Source organism: Sciurus carolinensis, chromosome 7, assembly GCF_902686445.1.
Source record: "Sciurus carolinensis chromosome 7, mSciCar1.2, whole genome shotgun sequence".
Classification (NCBI taxonomy): Eukaryota; Metazoa; Chordata; class Mammalia; order Rodentia; family Sciuridae; genus Sciurus; species Sciurus carolinensis.
In genome coordinates this window covers 117,327,953-117,353,078 of record NC_062219.1, presented here as the reverse complement: position 1 = coordinate 117,353,078, position 25,126 = coordinate 117,327,953, and the positions used below count along the sequence as shown (strand labels likewise).

Here is a 25,126-nt window from a genome sequence, read left to right as displayed (position 1 = left end):
AGATCAGGATGGTCTTATGGTAATAGGGGGTGAAATCTAAATTACACTTTGGGTAATTGGGGTCTTTGGGTTCTTGTTGAAACTCTCATGAGGAAAAAGAGGAAGAAGTAAATGGAACTGTAAGGTTTTCAGCTGCTGAACAGAACAAGAAAATTGATTTTTGGTGGGTGCATGGTTTGGGTGTGAGGAGGTGTTGGTGAATTTGGTTTGGGTAGTGTAGGGACTGTACATGTTCTGTGAAGTACTTAGAATTTGGAACTATGCAAAAGGTCTAAAAATCAGTTTTAAAGTTTCTACATTAAAATGAGATCCATCAATAGTCACTTTTCATTAATTGTTTGAAGGCAAAATAATAGAATTAGGCTTATTCTGCAGTTCTAAAACATCCATACAACTGTTATGTCCTGTTAAAGCACATATTGCTGGACCCCACTCCCTAGAGTTTAAAATGTAGTCAGCATAGAGTGGGGCCAGAGCTATTTGCATGTCTAACAAGTTTCCAGGTGCTGCTTTGGTCTGGGGACCACACTTTGAGAATTACTGATGTAGGGAAGTAATATAGAGAACATAAGGAGTGCTCAGGTTCTAGAGGGAAAGAAAAGTAGATCTATCAACTTACAGAGGTGGTGACCATTAAATGCTACTTGACCCCAGTAACCTAGATTGTAGAAAGGAATCATTTTAAGATTTTAAGCTTGGATGTTAAATGATATCAAGTGAGGTAAAGAGATTAAAATGAATGAATAATGATCATCAGATTTAATAAATAATATTGTCATTCATAACTTTGAGAACAGTATTTTTGAATCACAAACATTTCAAAATCTGATGAAACCTGTGACTTCATCAGAATGTGAAAGTCTCATAATTTTATACACATTTTCAAGGGGGTTTCATGAATTTCATTTAGGCAGTAGCATTCCAGTCAAGAATTCTGCGTTAGGGTAGTTTCATTAAGAATGGTAGATGTGGAAACCAGATCTGAAGATGGAGAGTGGGGAGGAAGGAAGTAATTGTAGGTAAGAACAGATAGTCCTTAAAAATTATAGTATAGTAAACAGATGATTGTGAAATTTCTTTATCTGAAGGTCCTAAAATAAGCCTGTAGCAACCCACATGTCTCCCTATGTTTTCAGGGATGCTGTGGAAAAAAATGGTACTCATTTCAGAAAATCAAAATGGCCTATGGCTTTCTTGGCCACTTATTCCTTTGCTACTGTCCAGCTCTGAGGTGGGTAGAACTGATGACACTGTTTGATACGATATTATTTTATAGTCTTTGTTAAGTAAGTTTCCTCCATCTTTCAGGAAAGCCCCCCTCTCCCAGAACAAATTATTTGTCTATCACTTGCCAATACTAGGGGAAATGTTTTGCTGTAATGCTCTGAACTTGGTATCTTTTTATAAAAAATTATTGAATTCTAGCCCTCCTATTCATTGTGCAATCTGGTCAAATGACTTAATTTCTCAGATTGCTTTTTCGTTTGGTGAGGAATGGTGATCACTTGTCTTCCAGGGGTCTGTGAGGATCAAATAATTTTGTGAGGCATTTGGTGAACTATGAACCTATAGGCATTTACATTGTTTCTTATTAAGCACAGTGTAATAGAATATATTGGTAAGCAGTATTGAGGTGTTCTGTTAACTTTTTGTTACTATGACAAAATACTTGAAAAAATCATTGAATAAAGAGTAAAGGTTTATTTTAGCTTATGGTTTCAGAGAATTCAGTCTATGGTCACTTGGCCCTCTTACTCTTTAGGCCTGTGGTGAAGGCAGAGCATATGGCAGAGAATGCATAGTGGAGCAGAGCTGCTTACTTCATGGTGTTCAGGAAGCAGAGAGAGCAGGTTGTGACCTGGGTCCTGATATCTCCTTCAAGAGCATGCTCCCAATGATCTTTCTTCTAATAGACCTCACCTCCTAATAGTACCAAGCCTTTACTTTGGTGACCAAGTCTTTAGTCTGTGGACTTTTCGGGGGACATTTTAAGATTCAGACTGTAACAAGTGGTCTAGATTGGTTTTTCACTCAGGCAGAAAATTTGGCTATGGTATCCTGACATTAGAAGCTGATGTGGGAAAATTGTTACATGTGTTTGAATAGAATGAAAATAAAGTTGCTACCTACTTTTTAACTAGTAAATGTAGTAGAACCTATATCCTTAGTTGTTGATAAGATGTGACCTACCTAGGAAACACCTGAGTACTTTTTCATGTATTAGTTGCGTGTAGGTTGAAATTATAAGGAAAAGCAGCACAATCCTGGTAAATATTCTTAGTGGGATATTTTGTAAGATCGGATGCTGGCCAAAAAGGGATCAGACCACAAGCATCTAAACAAAGCTTTATTGGGATTAGCTCTCTGGCAAGGTTCACTGGTCCATCAAGGTAAAGGGCCTGGGAAGTCGGCTCGGAAGGTGTGGCGTTTTTGTACCCTGGAGTTAGGCGCGGGGTAGGCTCTGGGATAGATGCCTACCTGCAGTTGGCCTGAGACCCGTGTCTCTTTGGGATTGACTGGGGATCCCACAGGGTGACTGGCGGGTGCTTGACGCCATTAGGGTTTATCTTTCGGCATCTGATTGGTTGCTTTTTGGCACACACGGGCTGCCTCATGCTTTGCCCCCATTCAGTCACTTCCGACCTCCCCAACGTATTTTATGCCTGTACCTTTGGAGAAAATTTAAATATGCTGTGTATAGGACATGCAGGGTATTGTACTCTGATTTGTTTCTGTGTATTCAGTCTAGAAATCTTGTATACAAATCAAATAGGGAGACTCAATCAGTGGGATCCAGAATTAACCTTTTTTAAAAATTTTTTATTCTTTTTAGTTATACATGATAGTAGAGTCTATTTTGACGTATTTATTTGAACATGGAGTATATCTTACTCTAATTATGATCTCAGTCTTGTGTATGTACATGATGAAATTCACTGTGGTGTACTCATATGTACATAGGGAAGTTATGTCAGATTCATTCCACTGTCTTTTCAAAATATGGAATGCTTCATGAATTCGTATAATCCTTGTTACAGGGGCCATGCTAATCTTCACTGTATTGTTCCAATTTTAGTGTATGTGCTGCTGAAGCAAGCACCAAAATTAAATTTTGATTTTTTTTTTTTCTGGAGCAAAGAATTTATGACTATGAACAGAAAAGATGTCATAAATTTTTTTTTAAGTGATATGTTTTTCAACTGCCAAAGTTTCAGTATAGAGATAGGAGTTTTGAAAAATTGCTCACTTAGGTCTACTGAAATATTAAATGAAAAAAATTTAAAAACCATTCTATGCCACTGTCATCACTCTACCAATCCTGGAAGCTAAATATTTGACCTAAGATAGAATTTAATTGATTTTTACTTAGAAACAGAATTGAACTGACGTAGTTCTAACAATAAAGTTTCTGTTAAGTATGAATCAGACTTTCTTCCACATTTGTAAGATGCCTTGCTTGGGTTTTGAAGACCCCCAGATAAGCAAATGTACCTTGAGTTTGTCATTTATGTTTTATGAAAGTGAATTTCTATAGGGGTAGATATGAATTATGGTGAAATTTCTCTTTAAAGCTTCCTACCCCCAGGTATTTCCCAAGCCTTAAGATGACTGGTTCCCATTAATTTCATCCTCAAAGTAAACCCTGAGCCTTAGCTTAAAGTACAAGCAGGGTTAAGGGGCTAAAGAATCCCAAGTCTTTCCGTCTGTTCTAACATCAATATTTTTACTCAGGTTCAGTGCTAATTTGTTGGCTTCAGTGAAAGTGTTACTTTGTGAAAAACTAAAGAGCTAAGTCCCTTCTGAGTGGAATGGAATAATGAGTACTTGAGGTATGGCATTCCCGTTTTACTTTCAGAATTCTTTTAAATGCAGAGCTTTGCTTTTGTGCTGCAGTTTTAACCCATGTGATGCAGCATATCCTAACACAGTCCAGCGGTCCACAAATTGAACTTCTATTTAGTCCTGTGATATTCATGTCCAGCAACAGAAAATGTTTGAACATAATTATTAATGCAATTTCTCCATCATAGTGATGGTTTTCTGCAAAGTCATTTAGTCTGACCTCATCAAAATAGGAATGTTAGCTTGGAATCATATTATAGATGACTGCAAGTCTTGGAATTCTGTTCTGCTACTGTTATATATACAGTGTTAAAAACTGAGTTTTACTTAAAAATTTAAGTAGTTAACATAACCATGTGCTTTCTTTTTTTTTTTCCCCCCCAAATGCTGGGGATCAAACCCAGGGCCTCACGCATGACAGGCAAGTGCTTTGTCACTCACTGAGCTACATCCGTACCCCTAATCATGAATTTTCTGTTGGTTGTAGTAGTAGTTCACCTGTTGTTTCACTATTCAAGTAATGTGAGTTTGAATGATGTGGATGCATATTATGGATAGAAATGGATGTAATTTCATAGTAATGGTCAAATATATAAATATAATACTGTTAAAATAAATCTTATATTTTTGATCTTTGATAAAAACAAACATTTTCTGGAACTGCTTTATACTTGTATCTGCACTTTGAGTTTTTATGCTAAGTTGGGATGACTTTCATCTTCTAGATCTAGAATTAAATTGACACTAAATAGAGGCAAGTTCTTCAGTCTTCTAATTTAAACTTAAACTATTTTCTTCTTGAGAAAACTTAAACCTGGGCATCGGAAACTTGAGAATGAGTGCTTTATGAAAATAAATTGTATTTGTTCCAAGATAATTTTCTTAAATGTCTACTACTTTTATTGCCTTATAGTAAGTACTGTAGGAAAAATAAATATATAGTCTCTATTCACAAAACCCTTTAAAATCTAACTGGGAGTTAGGCATAAATATTGAAATTATCATACAATAAATCCTTGAAATTTGAGGGAGGTGTGTTCTGAACCTTGAAGATACCAGAGTAGCATCTGTTTTTCTTAGTTTTCTTAACTTAAAATGGGGACCATAGTATCAGACTTATTGAGATCTATGTTAAATAAAAACCATGAAACCACATTAAGCTGGTTTGCTTAGGCTCACTGACCAGCTTAGGAACTCATGCCTGCACAGCTGTCCTGTAATAAAGATAATTTCAGATTCATATTTAGCAAAAATCATTTATTATATGCAGTGGGCCCTGCAACCCCAAATGTCAGATCCTCGATTGCCAAATATTTAATGACACCAGTGTTTCAGGTTTTTGTTGCCAGCAAACATTCACATATACCTTCCACATTTGTAACTTACTTCCTTTTGCAGAATTGCTTACTGTTCATGAATTACATCCTCTTAGTATGCACTCTGCTGATAGTCAAATAACCTTCTCTGAACCTCATAGCTACCTTCTCATGTGCATGTCTTTCTTTTTACCTAGAAATTTTGGAAAGGCTTTGCCATATTCTGTTATTTGCTTCATTCTAGGTGCCAAAAATTCTCTTTTCTAGGTTTTTACTGAGTTCCAAGTTATATGCTAATCATCTGTCCTAAGAGTTCTTTTCCACTCACCTTCAACTTAAAAATTAAGCTCATCCCTGATTTCTAATTCTTAGGCTTCCCTCTTGCCTCACTGACAATTCTAAGACCTTTCCCTATAATGGTTGCTAGTCTGCTTTTGAATGGATAACCTCCTTCATTCCCAAGTACTTTCCTTTCTTTAACTTTCTGCTCTTTTCTCTGAATGTAGAATTTAATAACATTGTCCTGTTAATCTTTCTGTCAAACCTTTTTGAGATCTCTTTATTGGATATAGAACTCTTCCCTACTATAAGATCAGTCAGTAATGCAGAGTATACACGGTAGCTGCTAACTGCTTATTTTCTTGTTGTATTCCCAAGATCTCGGTTACAGAGAAGCCTTTTTTTTTTTTTTTTTTTTTTTTTTTTTTGTGGTGCTGGGGATTGAACCCAGGGCCTTGTGCATGTGAGGCAAGCACTCTACCAACTGAGCTATATCTCCAGCCCAAGATCTCGGTTACAAAGTCTCTTACTTTCTAATTCCTACTTTTCTAGAAGAATTGTCAAATATTTTTGACTCCAGCCAGTGTTCCATATATTAAAAACCTTCCATATTTTTGTTTGTTCTGTTACAGTTCTGTTTTTCCTTGTCTTCCATTGCCTTCCCCCTAGATTTTATTCTAGTCTCCTTTTTTCCTAACTCCTGTAAAACAAAACTCTTGAGTCTCTTTACTCAAACCTTACAGACTGATACCATCTTTTCAAGGATCAGGTAATATAATTCAGAAGAAATAAGGATTTTGCAGTCTGTACCCTGACTCCTAACTCTTGTAGGTAGATTCATCTGGTTCTGTGGCAGTTGAACCACCCTTCTGTGCCACCAGACAGAAGAGGTGCCTGACTCATGAGGCAGCTACCCCATAACCTTCGTAGTACTTGGGGGGAAATGTGCACTTTTTATAGTCACAGAGGGAAATTTAAACTGCTAATAGGTACGTTTTGGCTGGACCACCTTTGGTTGTGTGCAGTTTGAAGCAGAGGAATACCTTGGTAGAAAGAATAAAGTAGAAGCGCACTGAACAGTATGGATGACTGCACAATCCCTAGGAGATAGCTAGCCATCTTTATTACTTTTGGTCTTACATACACAGAAACAAACCAAACCAAACACCCTTATTGAATGAATATCAACTGATTCATTATGCATTCAAAAATTTCTTCTCCCATGAGTTCTAAGTAAGTTGACCATTTTCTCTTCCTATGTTATGTGGTTTTCAAAATCCTGTGTCTTGTGATTAAGGGCTTCAACTCAGAAGTCAGGCATATCATTTACTTTGAGCCTTAGTTTCCTCATCTGGAGAATGAGAATAGTAGTAAAGTTGGCTTGCTATGAGGATTTAATAAGGTATTGTGTATCAAGCAAATAGTACCTATCTTGAGGTAAGTGCCTAATCAGCGTTAGCTTATTGTGTACTGATGTCGGATATGAAAATCTTCGTGTATTCCTTTTCAAATCATCTGTGATAAAAGGTTAGTACTTTTTTCCCCTTAAACCAGTCACAAGGCCAATACTTTCGTATTACCAGATTAAGAATTGCTAACAGTAAAGACATAAAATATAAATCCTATTCTTTAATTATTATATTAAACATAGGTATTCTTTCAAGTTATAAAATTTTCTAAATTTTTACCCCTCATTTCTCTACTTCTCTTACTATAGAGCAGCAACAGCTTGCAGAGTGGCACTAATTTGTGGACCGAACTTTGAGTTATACTATTTTAATGTCTACGTGCAGTCTTGTAGAAGGCAGAATATAGTTAGGAAATAAAACAGAACTATTCCAATAGCATTTATGTTAAGTAGCCAACATTTCAAATCCATTTGTTGATACTGGAAGGTGAATGAGGGTCATTTGAGGCTTCGAAAATGCCTTCCTTATATGATTGTCTTTCTGTTGCTTCCCTGGGATAAAAACATTTTTTTCCTGTATGTTGTGCAATTCTTCCCTCATTACTTTTCATCCTGGAAATAAGAAAACTGTACTCACTGAGCCAGATAAGCATGCATTGCTGTGGATATGACTTTTTTTTTTAAAGTATTTTGAGAGTGGGATACTAAATACAACTGCCTTGTGGGCTAATGTGAAGCATTGTGGCCAGAATAACTTTAAGGATGAGTAAAGCATAACCTCAAACTAGACTGCCTAGTTGTAGACAAAGGGGAAGCATAGAGGAGCTTGGCCTTTGGAATTTCCTTCTGTGGTATAGAATTGTTAACAGTAGGATTTAGAAATGGCAGTTGTACTTGATAGCTGAAAGTCTCTAAGATGCCTCTTGTGGACAGGGTTGGGTGTTTTCTTTCACGTATTTTAGTGGAAATAAAACATTATCCTATTTTGTCTTCAGAGAAATTAACAACTCTGAGTTAAGAAGCGTATAGTAGTGCCAAGCATTGTGCTGAGGTGTCTTATAAAACATATCACCTATTTCTTACCACAGATTGATCCCCATTACTCACAGAGCAAAACAGAGCTTTGTTTAGAGGAACTAAACATTCTTTTCAAGACTTTATACTTGTGAGAGACTGAACCTGATTCTGAATCTAGGTTTGCTAGACTCCTAAGTACATTTCCTTTTTTCACCTTTAAAAGAACAAAAATGGAAAAAACCCACAGCCAGCTACAGTGGCACATACCTGTAATTCCAGGAACCCAGGAGGCTGAAACAGAACTTCAAGTTCAAGGCCAGCATCAGCAACTTAGCAAGACCCTGTCTCAAAATAAGAAACATGAAGAACTGGGAATGCAACTCAGTGGTAAAGTGCCCCTGGGTTCAATGTCCAATATCCCTCTGTGCCCCCCCCCGCCCCCGCCAAATCACAAATTAACCTTTTTTATGGAATCATTTTTGAGAGTAAGTTGCCAACCATATGCTCCATCGCTCCCTGTTTTAGTCGGCTTTTTTCTTTGCTGTGACCAAAAGACCTGACAAGAACAATGTAGAGGAGGAAAAGTTTGTTTGGGGCTCCTGGTTTCAGAGGTCTCAATCCATAGATAGCCAACTCCACTACTCTGGACCCAAGGTAAGGCAGAACATAATGGCAGAAGGGTGATGCTGAGGTAGGAGGATTGCAAGTGCAAGCCAGCCCAAGCAACTTGGTGAGACCCCATCTCAAAATAAAAATAATAAGGGCTGGAATGCTCAGTGATTAGGTGCCTCTGGATTCAATCCCTGGCACCCCACCCCCTCCCCCACTACAGTGGTCAAAATCAGGAAATTAATGTTGATACATTGCTACCATCTAATCCTTACACCCTATTTAGTCCCCCCCCCCTCAGTTATCCCAGTAGTGTATTTCATAGCATATAACCTTATAATGTCTCTTTTCTTCTGGAATAGTTCCCTAATTTTTTTCTTGATTTTCATGAATTTGGCACTTTTGGAGATTACAAGCAAGTTATTGTGTAGAATTTTATTTGATTTTGGTTTTACCTGTTATTATGATTCAAGTAAAATTCCTTTGGAGAATAACAAATGATGTTCTTATTGAACCTTTTATCCCAACATGCAATTTCAGTTTGATACATTAATAATGATTAATAATCATGGTCACATTTTTCATTTTTAAGATGAAATCTTCTGACCTTCATTTCTGTAAAGTTACTCCCCCTCCCTACTTCCTCCTTTCCCCAGTACTGGGGAATCTAACCCATGGGTGCTCTACCCCTGAACTACCTTCCCAGTTATTTTCATTTTGTATTTTGAGACAGGGTCTTACTAAGTTGCCCAGGCTGACCTCAAACTTTGAATCCTCCTGCCTTCAGCCTTCATAAGTAGCTGGGATTACAGTACATGCCACTATACCCAGCTCTTCTTTCTCTTTTAAATAAATATTTATGGGAAGGTGCTTTAAAACTGTAACTATCCCATCTCTGTGTACTATTTATTTATTCATTTTGTGTCTATTTGTGTTTTAGTCAGCTTTTTTTTGCTGCTGTGACTAAAGGATCAATCAGAACAATTTTAGGGAAGAAAAGTTTATTTGAGGGCCCATAGTTTCAGAGATCTTAGTTCATAGAAGGCTAACTTCATTCCTCAGGGCTCAAGGTGAGGCAGAACATCATGGTGGAAGAGTATGACAGAGGGAGACTGCTCGTATGATGATCAGAAAGCAGAGAGAGAGAGGTCTCCACTTGTCAGATACAAATGTATACCCAAAGCCACGCCCCCAGTTCTACCTCCTCAGCCACACCCTACCACTTCAGTTACCATTGAATTAATCCCTTTCAGGGAATTAATTCACTGGTTGGGTTAAGGCTCTCAGATTCTAGTCATTTCTTCTCTGAACCTTCTTGCATTGTCTCACGTGAGCTTTTGGGGGACACCTCACATCCAAACCACAACAAATTGGATTCATCATTTCCTGTTTTATTTACTAGATTATACTCTTCTATTACCATTATCTAGTTTGATGCACAAAATATTCCAGATTTGTTTGGTGGAAACCCTTTCCACCCCATATCTGTGTCTGTTCTGACATGTCGCTGTTACTCTTACCTTCTTGCATTCTGGTATGAGGTTTTCCAGCCTTATCTTGTACTTTCCTTACCCCAATCCTGGGCAGTCATTTTCCCAAGGAACCCTGGCTCTTTTCAGTGGAAAAAAAGTGTTTAGAAGCCAAGATCTGAGTGATTAGAGTGTGCATTGCAGTTGGAATGTTGTTGCTTCCAGCCCTTCTCAGTGGATGGGGTTACATTTACCTCTGTATTTATGTCTGTTGAAATATATTGAAAATTATGAATTCATACTGATGATTTAATTTCCACCCAGTACCACAAGATTCATTTTAGTTTTAGTATTTTTCCTTAATTATTTTATCATGCTTTTTTATTACAGTACGAAATCTAGCTTCCATTTTTATTAATTCCTCTGCAGATCTCTCCTCTTTGTCACCACCTCCTCCCCTGCATGGATGCTCTGTTTTTCCTTCTTGAACTTGGACTTCCCATTCCAGATAATATTTTTCTTCCTTTTAATGTAGAGACCCTTCTCTTAATGCCACATGGGCTGCCTAATGAAATTCTTAGATGACTTTATTATACTAGCACAATCCCCACCAGTGCCCCCCCCTCCCCGCATGCCTGCGTGCTTTATTTTGCAGTGCTGGACCCAGGACCTCATGTAAACCAGGCAAGTGTTTTTTGCTACTATGTAAACTGCAACATTAAGATTAAGAGTTTTCTAAAATGATTGTCCTGCTGGTAGGAGAGTACCTACTAGATAGTACCATCTAAATGGGAGTGAAAAATATTTTCTGGGATTAGTCTGGGTCAATAATTTGTATTCTGCAAATGATTACAGAGCTATAATCGTTCCTTTGACAAGAAATTAGGAGTTAATGGGTTCTCTCTAGAAGTTTCATTAGAGATTTAAAAGAAAAACAAGTCTTACTGTTCTGCAGAGGATGTGGAATGAGGTATGTTCCTGGGTAGTCAACAGTGTTTAGAATGAATGAGGGGGAAAAGTTAAAAAAAAAAAAAAAAAGGACTAATTGGACTAGGCCTAAACATTGATAAGTTATTATATATTCCACAAATGAAATGGGGTGAAGTGTTGGCTTGGGGCATCCTAGATACAAAGAATTCTCTTTGGAAGGGTGAGAAAAGCAGACCATCTGACAGGAAATCAGTAGGAGGCCCGAAGCTGAGTGTAATGATAGGGATGGGGAAACAGTTATATTTGGTATCTACTGCTCCATGGGAAAAATATATAGGAAAGAGAGCTAACAGTAACTAAGAGGGAGGTTTGAAATCTCTTCACAGTGGGAAAAAAAATACTCATTCTCGGGACTCCTTAACTTGATCGTGTCTTCTCATCAGACCACATTGATAACAAAATTTATTCTAGTCCTATGTTTTTGTAATATCCCAGACTATAACCAATAATTTGGAGCTGTCATGACATCCTTCCCCTAAAATGTTTAAGGATGTAATTCAGTGCATTTAAACTATATGCTATTTGGAGTTTTTTGTTTGTTTCAAACAAGAGAAGGATTTATTGTAATCAAATATGTAGTAGTAATGAAAGAAGTGAGTGAATTAGGCAAAAGAACTCATGATATCGGGAAAGGAGGGTGGAAGTTGGCTGAATGGTTTATTGAAATTTGCTCTGATTAATTCATAATCTTTTTTTCCCTCTGTCTTAATTCAGTCATTTGGGAGTTAACTTACACTGTGAATATCTAAGGGAAACTTCTTTGATGGAAACCTTGTTTAGTAAATTCTTATTTAGTGTTTATCCTTAGGAAACATCAAAATCCCCTTGTAGTTATTGAATAAATACAATATTATTAGGGTCAGCGAAATTAGAGGACTTATTAGAATGTGAAGTCATTTCCAGAAGAAAAACATATAGGTCAGAAATCAGAAATGTATCAGGTTGTCTGGACTGGGGATATACCTTAAATGGTGTAGCACTTGCTTAGTTAGCATACTCAGTGCCAAAGAAACAAAACAAAACAAAAAACCCCAAAAGTGAAAGTCACAAAAGATTTTGTGTACTAAGGCTCTGTCCTGTTTCTTCTGGTGTTGTGAGGCCAGAGGAACCCACACCAGTGACTGAATATTGACAGGAGATTTGATTTCTGTGGCAAGTTATTACCTAGTATATTAGTGCTAAGGACCAGGACCCAGTAGGTCAGAGGCCTTTACATAAATTTCAGAATAGGAAATAGAAGATTTTGAATAGGTTAGAATGGAAACTCCCATTTAAATAAAAGACTAAATTTACCCTGGTCTAAAACTCTGATTCCTCTTCAGTCTTTCTTGATAATGTGCATTGAAAGTTTGGATTTATGTTGTAGTTTGTGTTTTTTGATAGTGTGTGTGTTCTCGTAGAGATCTGAGTGATGCTAACTTCAGGAATATCTCTTTCACTTGAGTTTAACTTTTACTCTTTACTCACCCCACTGTTACTGCATGTTGAGTAAAGTACTTTTGCAGTTCTTAATATTGAACCTGTATTCTAGACCTTAGGTTAAGTGATTTCTTTTCCCCCCCTAAGCCATCTAGTCCCTCATCCCTTATTGTAATTAATGCACAGCTCTCTTACTGTATACAATTAAGTTCAGTTCGTAAATGAATGAAATGCTGTTCTGTGTATTTGTGTGAGGGGATGAGTCCTTGTTTAGTCAGTATCTCACAGGTTGAGACTAAATGTTTGCTTTTGTTACTTGTTGATTTGATATTCAAGTTTGTTGATGGGTGGATGAAGTTTTCATGCATACTTCCTCATGTTGTCAAGTTATTCTAAAATGGACACATTTCTTGATTCATTCTAGTCATCATCTCACATTTATTTCTGAAATTATTTCTTTTCTGAAGTAACAGTACTTGTTTTCCATATTTGCATTATTTTCCCTCTGTCTTCATAGCAGAAACAGGGTTTCACATTGCATTTGAACTTCATTCTTCTAATTTTTCCTTATTAAATAATTGCCTCTCGAAATGATTATTAGGTGCATATGAAAAAAGAAAAAAATGGAAGACCAAAGTTGAGTCATGTACATTTTTTCCCCTGCTTCCTTGGAACTCAGTCTCCCTTCTATTTTTTAACCTGATAGCAGTTTGCTGGGTTTTGTAGGACCAAGGTGTTTTACCACACTAGGGACAGTACCCTTTTTTTCTTTTTTATGGTGACTGAGGCACCAGCTATTTCTCCAGCTGCACACAGAGGACCCACAATAAAACTGGGTTTAGCACATAAACCTCTCTAACACTATCAATTCATCACACCAATCTTTCTACTTTGTCAGCCATTCTATGTTTGTATTTGCCTCTGTGAGCTCCCAGAAATAATTGATGACTTGTCTCTTAATGAAAACACAGCTCCACATGTCTGATAAACATTAGATATAGTGTTAGAATAACAGGTATGGTTGCCCAACATTTTTGGACCTTTACAGGTATATGAATTGCGAGATTGTTTTATTTTGAGACTCTGTAAAAAGTTAGGACATACCAAATAAAATTTGAAACATTTAAGAGTTACAATAGCTATTATTTTATTTGAATGGGATTATGTTATTAGTACACTGATAATTGGACCAGGTGTTATACTTATACCCTTTCTTTTTAAGATTTTTGGCTCTGTTAAATTACATATGACAAATGGGTCAATATTTTATTTTGGCAAGGAGAGACTTAAGAGATAGGTGAGTGATGAATAATACTCATCTCCACTATTGACTGCAATCTAGGATTAGAATAGTTTTGTCAGATATCAACTAGAGAGAGGTTTTGTGAAATCAATAATGTATGACTTTAGTGAAGATTCTACTTATCTGAATTATTCATGCTCTTTACCAACATTTATATCTGTTAATAAAGTGAAAAAAGTTTGCGCTGTATTTTGTTGGCATTTCCCTGCCCTGAGTTCATTTGTCAAAATTACCAGATACCATGTCATTATGTCCATGGTTTTGGATTGTGTGACTGCTTTTTCATAGTTTCTCATGTACTAATTTGGTGAAACTCTCATGGTTTTCTGTCACCCTCAAATGTTTCAAAGGGGGCATAACACCTTTGAGACCATAGATTATTGGTGGTAGTTTGCAAATAGTTAAATAGCCCTAAAATAAAGAAAATTTTATAGGATTCAAAAATTCTGTACTCCATTCTAGGTTGATGGTGTTTGAAGCTAATTTCATTTCATTGGTGGGCCCAGAACCTAAACTTTCAAAAACATGGGTTCACAAACTGTATTACAGTCTCATTTATGAAAATAACTGAAGGATGAAAGGTTATGAATGAGAGCTACTATCATATTTTAAACTTGGGTACTCTGGAGTACCACTGATAAATTTTCTGTGATTTTAGAAATATTCTATATCTGTGCTATCTAGTATTGTAGCCACCAGCCACATGTGATTATTGAGCACTTTAAATGTGGCTCGTGTGACTGAAGAAATGGCTTTTGCATTTTATTTCATTGAATTAATCTAAATAGCTGAATGTGGCACTCCCCTGCACCACCACCATTAGCACTTCTCTGGAGCTTTTTACTGAGTACTAAGCTAGATGTTCTGAAGGTTATGCTTTTGTGATGTTTCTTGAAGCTGAAGGTTAAAATACTGCATGGGTCAGAAATATTTTTTTTATCAGTCGTCTTGATTTTTCTGTGCAGTAATTTAAGAACTGTCTTCCATTCCTTCATAGTTTTACATATGGGAAAATTCTGCAATTTTTTTTTTCATCTATGTAGAAAAAATTTACTATATCCTTAGATGAGTGATACAATGACCAGTATATTGTGTTACAGGTTAGATTAGTTCTCTATCTCAGACAGGCAGTTTTAGTGACCTGAGAGTTTATTGCCTACTGTCTGCAGGAAAATAATCAACTGTTGCTTTATTTAGAATTGCTGAACTTGAAGAAGAGGTAGCAGCTTTTGTCTTTTCACAGTAAATAATTATTCTTTTGGCTACTCCCCATAACCTTATTATTCTTACCTTTTTAACTTGTTTTCTCTGTCCAGTTTTCTGCCCACAAGTATGCTTTGCTAAGAAAATTTCATATGTGGGTGAATTAGAGACTGAATGTCATTATTACAATAGTGTTTTTTTACAAGATAGTCTTTTCATGCTCTGTCAATCACATCAAAAGTTTGTCATTATCACTAAGTTAATGCAGGCTGTCAATTGAAATTTAATCAAAAGGGAAACTAATAATGATCAAGAGGAAAATAGTGTACCAAAAATGTTATTTTTGAACAAAAAAAATGTTATTTTTGATAACATAGTGGGTGAAGTGAGGTATCCTTCATATAAGAAACTGGCCAGTTAGTCTTGAACTAGTGAACGATTACCTCACATTTCCATGGACTTCATTATAAGCTACCTCAGTTTCCCTTCTTGCACCATCACATCAGGAAATCTGTTTTTGTCAAGTTTAAGTAACGAAGAGGGAAATATTTTCATTCAGATTCATTGTGTGAATCAGTAAGATGTTTTTTAGCAGGTGCTGTGAAGTGAAGACTAATTTGGCCTTTACAAAAATACAGTCTTACCTATAGCACCAGCACCCTTACTCTTTATATAACCCAGATTAATCCACAATTCATAAATAGGCTTATAGGAAGATGAACTTGGCAGAGGGACTCCCCAAAACATTTCATCGAATATAAAAGCACTTGTTGTTGTAATGCAGAAACACAAGGGAGATTTTTGAAGAATACAGTGTTCTTTCAAGAAGTACTTGTATGTGTACCTGTGAAATCATCACACATTTAGATAGTGAGCATATTCATCATCTATATGTTTTCTCTAAGCCCTTTATAATCTCTCTCTGACATCCCTGCTTTTCTTTCCTCTCAGGCAACCAGGGTGATCTGCTTTCTGTCACTATAAATTAATTTGCATTTTGTATTATGCTTTTATATAAATAGGACCATACAGCATATGCTCTTTGGGGGAGTCTGTGACTTCTGTCAGTCAACATAATTATTTTTTGAAATTTCATCCACATTGTTGCCTGTATCCAAAGTTCATTCTTTCCTTTTGGTAAGTAGTTGTTAGGGTATGAAAATGAGTGTGTTCACTAAGGTAATTATGCTGGAGGCTTGGTTCCAATGTGGCCATGTTAAGGTGGCAGAACCTTTAGAGCTAGACCTAGTGAAAGGTACTTAGGTGCCTGGGGGGACCATCTTTGGAATGGATTAATGCTGGTCTTGAGGAGTGGCTTTGTTTCCATGAGAATAGGTTTGTATAAGAGAACCTGTCATCTCTCTTAAATCTCTTGACTATATATATTTCTCACTTGTCGCTTTCATTCCTGTTCCCACATGATGTTATCTACAATGTAGTATGCTGCTACGCAACGTTGACCAGAGGCCCAATAGATGGGGGTCACCTCATTTTGGGCTTTCAAGCTCCAAAATTGTGAGCTAAGTAAATCTCATTTCTTTTATACCTAATATCAGTTATAGCAACAGAAAATGAACTAATACAATAGCATCCATTGTGTGAATAATACCATAGGTTGCTTATATATTTATCTGTTGATGGGCATTTTGATGGTTTCCAAGTTTCACCTATTTCAAATAAAGCTATTGTGAATGTTCACATGGAAGTCTTTATTTGACAGTCATTTTCTTTTGGGTAAATGCCTAGAAATGGAATGACTAGCTTATACAAACTGCCAATCTTTTCCAAAGTAGTTATAGTATGTAATGCTCTTACATCAGTGCATAGGAGTTCCACTTCATCCATATATCCTCCAAAATTTGGCTTGGTCATTCTTTTTGATTTTAGGTCTTGTAGTATGTATGTGTTAGTGTCTCATTGTGGTAATAATTTGCATTCTTCTGATAATACTGAGTATCTTTTCATGCACTTACATGCCATTTGTGTATATTTTTTGGTGGACTGTCTTAATTTTTTTGGCCCATTTTAAAATTGGGTTGTTCATTTTATTAATGACATTTTAAATAATTTTTGAATATTCTTGATACAACTCCTGCCCCATGTGTGCAAAGATTTTCTTACACTCTGGTTGATACTTAATAAAGACTTTCAAAGAACAGAAGCTTGGAACTTAATTCCAATGAAGTTCAGTGTATCCATTTTTTTTAGAATATATTTTTAAAGATTTTCTCATGTTTCCTTTAAGAATTTTTATAGTTTTATGTTTATATTGATCTGTGACTTATTTTCTGTTAATTTTTACATGTGGTATGAGGTATCAATTCAGGATTATTTTTTGCTACCACCAGTAGTTAAAAAAAAATCTGTCCTTTCTCCATTGCATTTCCTTTAGGTCTTTGTCCAAAAACCAGTTGTTCATCTGTATGTGGGGTTTGTTTCTGGATTGCATTTTCTGTCACATTAATCTGTTGGTCATTATGCCAATACCATATTCTCTTGATTACTGAAGTTTTATAATAATTCTTTAAATCAAGCATTGATAATTATTTATTTCAACTTTATTCATATTTTTTCACAATTGTTTGAACTATTCTTGGTTCTTTGCATTTCATTACGAGTTTTAAAATTAGTTTGTCAGTTTCTACAGAAAAGTTTGCTGAGTTGATGATAGGGGTTGCTGTGAATCTATATGTCAACTAGGGTAGAGTGGCACCTTAATAATACCGAGTCTTTAAATTTGTGATCAAGATATCTTTCTCTATTAATTGAAACCTCTTTCTCAACAATATTTTGTAGTCTTTGTTGTATTGGTCTTTCACATTTTTCATCATATGTCTAAGCATTTAATATTTTTGATGCTATTTATAAAGGGAATTTAAGATTTTTTGTTTCTGTTTAGATACTACATTGTTTTTGTATTCTGGAACCTTGGTAAGCTTAGTATTAGTTCTGCTAGCTTTATTGCTGATTCCTTAAATTTGCTATTATGTCTGTGAATAAAGGCAGTATCACCTTTTCATGTCAGATACCTAGTAAATGTGAGTCTAGCTTTAGGTTTTTCATAGATGCTCTTGGTTAGGTTGTGGAAATTCTTTTATTGTATTTTATTGAGGGTTTTTTTTTAAAAATCAAGAATGAATATTGAATTTTGTAAATGCTTTTTTATGTGTTTTGGGATGATTTTATGGTTTCTCTCAGTTTGTAAATATGATAATTTAATTACCCTGATTTACAAATTTCAAATCAGTTCTGCATTTTGGAGATAATCCCCATTTGGTTGTGATCCATTATCCTTTTATGGCATGAAGTTCATAATATTTCTTTGTGCTTTTAGTATCTCCAAAGTATAATGAAGGTACCTCTGATACCTAATATTGGCAATTCGTCCCTTTTCTGTTTTTCCCCTAGTTACTTTGGCTAAAGGTTTATCTATAAAACCAGTTCATCTCAAAGAACCAGCTTTTGGTTTCATTGCTTTTCTTATTTTTGTGCTCTTTCATGGATTTTTCACTTTAATCTTAATCATTTCCTTTCTTCTGCTTACTCTGAGTTTAATTTGTTCATTTTCTAGTTTCAAGGTGGAAGCTTAGATTATTGATGATCCCCTTTCCTTTCCCCTTCCCCTTCCCCTATCCTTAATCCATATCCCTGTCTCTCTCTTTGATTTTTTTAGGACTGGGGGTTAAACCCAGGGGCACTCTACCACAGAACTGCATCCCCAGCCCTTAGTTTTATTTTTTATTTTGCGGGAGAATTTCCACCAAGTTGCTCAGGCTGGCCTCAAATTTGGGATCTTGCCTCCGTCTCCTGACTCGATGTGCCCTGATGAGATCTTACTTTCCAACAAAATTTTTCAGTGCTATAAAATTCCACCTAAGTTCTGCTTTAGTGGTAACCTAGAAATTTCTTCTTTGTTGTGTTAATATCTATTTCTGCTAATTCTAACATCTGCATCAGTTCTGAATTGGTTGTCTGTGATTATCTGACTCATGCTGCATACTTTCTTCTTTGTATTTCTGGTCATCTTTGTTTGAATACCTGATCTTGTGAATTTTACCTTCTTGGGTGCTGAATGTTATTTTATTACCTAAAGATCTTATTGGACTTTGTTCTGGGATACAGTTAAATTGCATCATCTTCTCCTGTTATATTCTAAGACCCTCAGTAGTTTTCTGTAGCCATGGGTAAATTTGAATCCTTCATATACTGTGTTTTTCACCTGTACAGACATACCTATGATAAAGGTTAGTTTATAAATTAGGCAAAGTAATAGATTAACAATAATAATAAAGTACTATACTTATAGCAGTATACTGTGATAAAATTTGTATGAATATGAAATTGTTTATTTCTGAATTTTTTAATTTAATACTTTTGGATAGTGGTTAGCCTCTGGTAACTAAAATTACAGAAGCAAAACTGCACATAAGGGAGGACTACTGTACTTGGAAACAAATTGATCTTTTGGAGTCCTACTTTGGTGAGTTTCTTGTTTTTTAATGTTGAATTTGGAGTGGTTTTTAGTCTAGGGTCAATTTTTCTCTTATTTCTCAGTTAAGACCTTCTTGAGTACTCTACCCAGTGCCCCTGAATTGCAGGTTCTTTTAGTCTGACCTTTGGGAGCTGACTCTGTTGAGACACTGTTCCTGCTAAGCCTTTCAGATAAGTCTTTTCTTGACTTCATAGTTTTTTTCATATGAATGTATTGATCTGTACTCTCCTTAATACTCTACCGGTATACAACTCTTGCTTCTTAGTTATTCTGTTCTATGAATTCTAACTGTTTTGTTCTCACCAGACTCTCAGCTCATTTCCTCAGCTCGGCATTTGCTGGGCAGGACCAGCTATATAATTTGTAGAGCCCACTTTGAAATGAAAATGTAGGCTCTTTTTTTTTTTTTTTTTTTTTTAGAGTTTTACTATGATAAGAGCAGAGCATTAAGCCAGGTATAGGACCCACTGGTACTGTACCTGCATATAGTTTGCATGCCCACAAAGCTAGGACTACTGTTGAGCTCCGTCTCCTATTTCCTTCCCTTTCTCTGGACCTGAGAACTCTTCAAGGAGAGACAGTCGTGGGGTTGGTCTCCTTTATTTTCCGTCTTTCTGGGATTACTATCCTTTTTTTTTTGCTAGATATTCAGAGACTTAAAAATCCATACACTTTTGTCTGGGTTATTTGGTTGTTTCAGGCAGGAAAATAAATGTTGTCCCTGAGTGCCTGGAAACAGAAGTATTTTTAGTGTACATTTTGTGTAAGGACCAGGTACCTTCTTTTGTGTTAAACTAGGTTAGGATCCCCCTACTGGTCCCAGTAGACCAAAGTCTACTGGTTTGGTACCTTGTTTAGATCTGTTGCAGTAGAATCCCTCCTATCATTTCTATTTTTCAGTCTCAATTCCTCTTCTTAAAATAGAAGCAGATTTCCTGGTGACCATCAACCCATTTTCTGAGTTGTACCTTTGATTTCAATTAAGTGGTAGCTTTCTGCTTCAATCCACTCAGCCTTATTCTTCTCTATGCTGCATTTAAATGTAAGCTGCAGTTGGGTGAGGGCAGTTCTCTTCTCCTATCTCTTGCTAAATGCCTCCCCTTCAGTGTAATTTGATCAACATCGTGCAGTCGGTATTAATACCCTTTTAGATATGCCCTGCCCTATTAGGAATAATATACAGTGATACAAAAATGAATTTGTCAAGAGTTTTATGGTTGCATGATCTATTGTACAATATTAATCCTGCTGCAGTGTTATTAAGTCATTTTTGTCTCCCCTCATATTAATGTTGACATTCTATTACTGGATTTCTTCTTGTTCCCAGATTAAAACATAAAGGAAAAAAATATTTCCTGTTACAATATTAAAATTAATTGTAAGGTAAGCAGCACCTTGCTGGTGAAGTAGAACCAGAACCCTGCTGGGAATTTCTCTGTTTTTGACTTAATGCATGGTTTTGTGTGTGTATGTATGTGTGTGTCTGTACATGTACACTGAAAACCCCCCACCCCCCACAGGTACAATTGGAATACCATTCTAAGGGCACTAGGAAAACATAGCAAGGAAACAAGGAGTAAATTTAAAAGTACAAGATTTTCTTAAAATGCTAATAAAAATCATTGTCTTGAGCAGCAGCCATACCTAGCTGGTAGTTCCTACCTAGAGGATGATAGGTAGGCTGGTGGTGATAGATCTATCAGTAGGAGAATTTGAACTGATTTAGGATTCTATTTTATTCATAGACATATCTTATATTCTGAGAAATTAGGGGACATTTAAACAAAAACTACATTATGATGAGACCAGCACTTATAAATCAGGGCAATACCATAATCATAATCTGGAGTAATATGAGAGCTGTAGTCATTATTTCAAAATTAGGCAAATGAGGGCTACATGATTCTTTTCTGTGAATATTCTTTATCTTTTTTTTTTTGGTGGAGCATGAGTTGCTGGGAATTGAACCCTAGGCCCCTGCATGTAGGCAAGTGTTCTACATGAGTCACATTCCCAACCCCTTGGTGTCCTGTTTGAAAGTTAGCATTTTTATCTACTTGGGAGGCAATATCAACTTCCTGTCTGTGACCTCTGTAATTGTACCTCAGGATATTGTAATGATTTCTGGTTACGATTAGGTAGGTTCTCTAGAATGCTAATTGATAAAATTGTAAAATTTCTATTATGTAATTACATTTTTCACTATCAAGTATATTTTAGAATGAAAGAAACAAGCTGGAATAAATTACTATACTATTGTAGTTTTGTGAACTAGGTATCTACATACTATAGAGTTTTTTAAAATGTGAAACACCAAAATGTATAGTGTTTGACTCAGGGTGGTGGTAATGGGGAAGAAATTTTATGTTTTAAATATTCTCTGAGGAATCAGTGGAAAATGGGAAATACTAAAGCTCAGAGCCCAAGTTAATGAAGTTGTGGACAGAAAAAGAATATATAGGATCAACTCAATAAAGGTTGCTTTTTTGAAAAGATACATAAGATTGATAAACCCTTAGCTCAACTAACCAAAAGAAGAAAAGACCCACATCAGCAAAATTCGAGAAGAAAAGGAGATATCACCACAGACACTTCTGAAATTCAGAGGATCATTAGAAACTATAGTAAAGTAGAAAATCTAGAAGACAGTAACAAATTTCTGGACACGTATTACTTGCCTGAATTGATTCAGAAAAAAAAAAAAGCTAAACAGACTAACATCAAGTAATGAAATTGAAAAAGCAGTGAAAAGCCTAGGATTCTCAGATGAATTCTACTAAACCTTTAAAGAACAACTGACACCAGTCTTCCTCAAATTATTCCATAATGAAAGGAAGGGACTACCCCTAAATACATTGTATGAAGCCAATATAACACTGATAATGAAAACAAAAACAAAACAAAACAAAACAAAAAAGACACATCAGGAAAGAAAACTACAGACCAGTATCCCCAAGGAACATAGATGCAAAAATCTATAATATAATGATTATAATATAATAATGTAGCAAAATACATTCAAAAACACCTTAAGATGATAATACACCATGATTAAGCAGACTTCATCACCAAACCAAGATGCAAGGTCGTTCCAACATATGCAAATCAATAAATGTAATTCACCACTTAAGTAAAGAACAAAAATCATAAGATCATCTCAATAGATACAGAAATGACCTTTGATAAAATACACCAATCATTCATATTAAAAATGATGGAGAAACTAGGAAAAGAAGTAACTTACCTCAGCATTACAAGGGCATACATGACAAACCCAGAGATAGCATCATACTGAATGGAAAAAAAATTGAAAGCTTTTCCTCTGTAATCAAGAACAAGACAAGGAAGAATTCAAAATATGTTTGTTGATGACATGATCCTATATCTAGAAAACCCAAAAAATTCCACCAGAAGACTTCTAGAGCTGATAAACAAAGTCAGCAAAGTAGCAGGGATACAAGATCAACACTTGTAAATCAATAGCTTTCCTATATTCCAACAGTATTCAGCTAAGAAGAATTCAGTATTACGATCACTTTCACAACAACCACAAACAAAACAGAATAAAAAGTGTGAATTAATCTAATCAAGGAGGTGAAAGATCTCTTCAGTGAAACTGTAGATCACTGAAAAAAGAAATTGAAGACATCAGAAGATGGACAGAACTTTCTTGTTCTTGGATAGGCAGAATTAATATTGTCAAAATGGCCATACTACCTAAAGCAATATATGGATACAATGTAATTCCCATCAAAATACTAATGAACTAGAAAAAAGCAGTCCTTCATTGGGAAGAGTGTCAGATCCACAATAGCCAAAGCAATTTTGAGCAAGAAAAGTGATACTGGAGACATCACAATACCCAATCTCAAATTATACTATGGAGTTATAATAACAAAAATTGCATGGTATTGGTATTATAATAGAATAGAAGATATAGAGACAAACTGACATGCTTACAACTTTCTGATACTTGGCAAAAGTGCCAAAAAAAAAAAAGTTGGAGAGTAGACAACCTTAAAACAAATGGTTCTGGAAAAACTGGATAATCACATATAGAAGAATAAAATTAAATCCCTGTTAATCACCCTGCACAAAAGTCAAATCAAACGAATCAAACAGAGGAATTCGATCAGAAAACTGGGAACTGCTAGAAAAAAACAAGGTTAACACTACATTAGACTTCCTCAGCAAGACTCCTACAGCTCAAGAAATAAAACCAAGAATGAGTAAGTGGGATGCCATCAAATTAAAAAGTTTCTGCACTGGAATGAAAATGATTAAGAGCACAAAGAAAGAGCCTACAGAATGGGAAGAAAGATCTTTGCCAGATCTGACAGGGGATTAATATCCAGAATATATAAAAAACTCAAAAAGCTCAATGACCCCCAAAAAACAGAAACAAATAACCCAGTCAATAAATGGACAAAAGAATGAAATGGATATTTCTCGAGTGGCCAACAAATATATGAAAAAAATGTTCAACATTTCTTAGCAATAAGGGAAACGCAAATCAAAACTACACTAAGATTTTTATCTCACTCCTGTCAGAATGGTGGTTATCAAGAACACAGGTAATAATAAATACAAGAATCTGGGGGAAAAAGTGCACTAATACGCTGTTGGGACTGCAGATTAGTACAGCCACTCTGAAAAGTGGTGTGGACATTCCTCAAAAAATTAGAAATGGAACCCCCATCCAACCCAACCATCCCACTCCTTGGTATTTATACCAAAGAGCTAAAGTCAGCATATAATAGCAGTACATTTACTTCAGTGTTTATAGTAGCACAATTCACAATAGCCAAATTATGAAATCAGCCCGGATACCCATCAGTACGTGAATGAATCTAGAAAATGTGTATATACACAATGGAGTCTTACTCAGACATAAAGAAGAATGAACAGTGGCATTTACTAGTAAATGGATGGGAATGGAGAACATCATGCTAAGTGAAATAAGCCAGACTCAGAAAATCAAGGTTCAAATGTTTTCTCTCATATGTGTCAACTAGAGCAATATAGGAGAAAGAAGGCAATGTGTGGGGGTTGTCGAATATCATAACTATACAGGGAAGTTCAGTGGAGTAGGAGGAGGAGAATGAGAGGGAGGGAGTAAATATGGAATGGATTTAACAAAATCATGTTATGTACATATATAAATGTACTAAAGGGAATTTCACCTTTATATATGTATAGAAAGTGCCAATCAAAAATAAATAAGAGAAATGAAAGGAAGATCAGTAGAGTTGGGGAGGGCGACAGGAGGAAAAGGGAGGATAGGAATTGAAATCAAATTCATTGCACATATGATTCTGTCACAATGAGCCCACATACTATGATAATTATAATGCTATTTTGGAAAAAAATCAGTTTATCATTTAGTTACAGTGGATGTTCCTTTTAAAAAATATTTGTCATTTTTTATGAAGTAAGGATAAAAGGATATGTGAGAAAAATTTTAGAAATTTTCATTATAACTTTAATATAGCAAATTTCTTTGTGTAGGGTAAAATTTGACAGGCAGGCATCATAAAAAATGAAAGCATACTTCTAGCAGAACTGAGTGGTCTGTGTTCATGTTGCAGAAAATGGCATAGCAAAGTCCTTCCTGATACTGTAACTGGATAAGTATATCCCATTGTTCTTTTAAGTTGAGCAGTGTAGTCTTAGAGTACTTCTTTCTGTCTCTCCATGCCTCAGATTTGTCTAATAATTATGAACCATCTCCTTAATTCTCTTTGCCACCATCGTCAGATAATGAAAAATTATGAATTC

The 25,126-nt window shown here is 35.7% G+C and overlaps 1 protein-coding gene and 1 non-coding gene across 4 annotated transcripts in view; one reads left to right on the top strand and one right to left on the bottom strand.

The window, feature by feature from the left end:
- The window catches only part of Zfand3 (zinc finger AN1-type containing 3), a 312,164-nt gene that overhangs the window by 116,712 nt on the left and 170,326 nt on the right, over window positions 1–25,126 (top strand). The window lies entirely within an intron of this gene.
- Window positions 2,995–3,100, bottom strand: LOC124989882 (U6 spliceosomal RNA). The gene has a single exon (XR_007109690.1). It is a non-coding gene; the product is annotated as a U6 spliceosomal RNA (small nuclear RNA).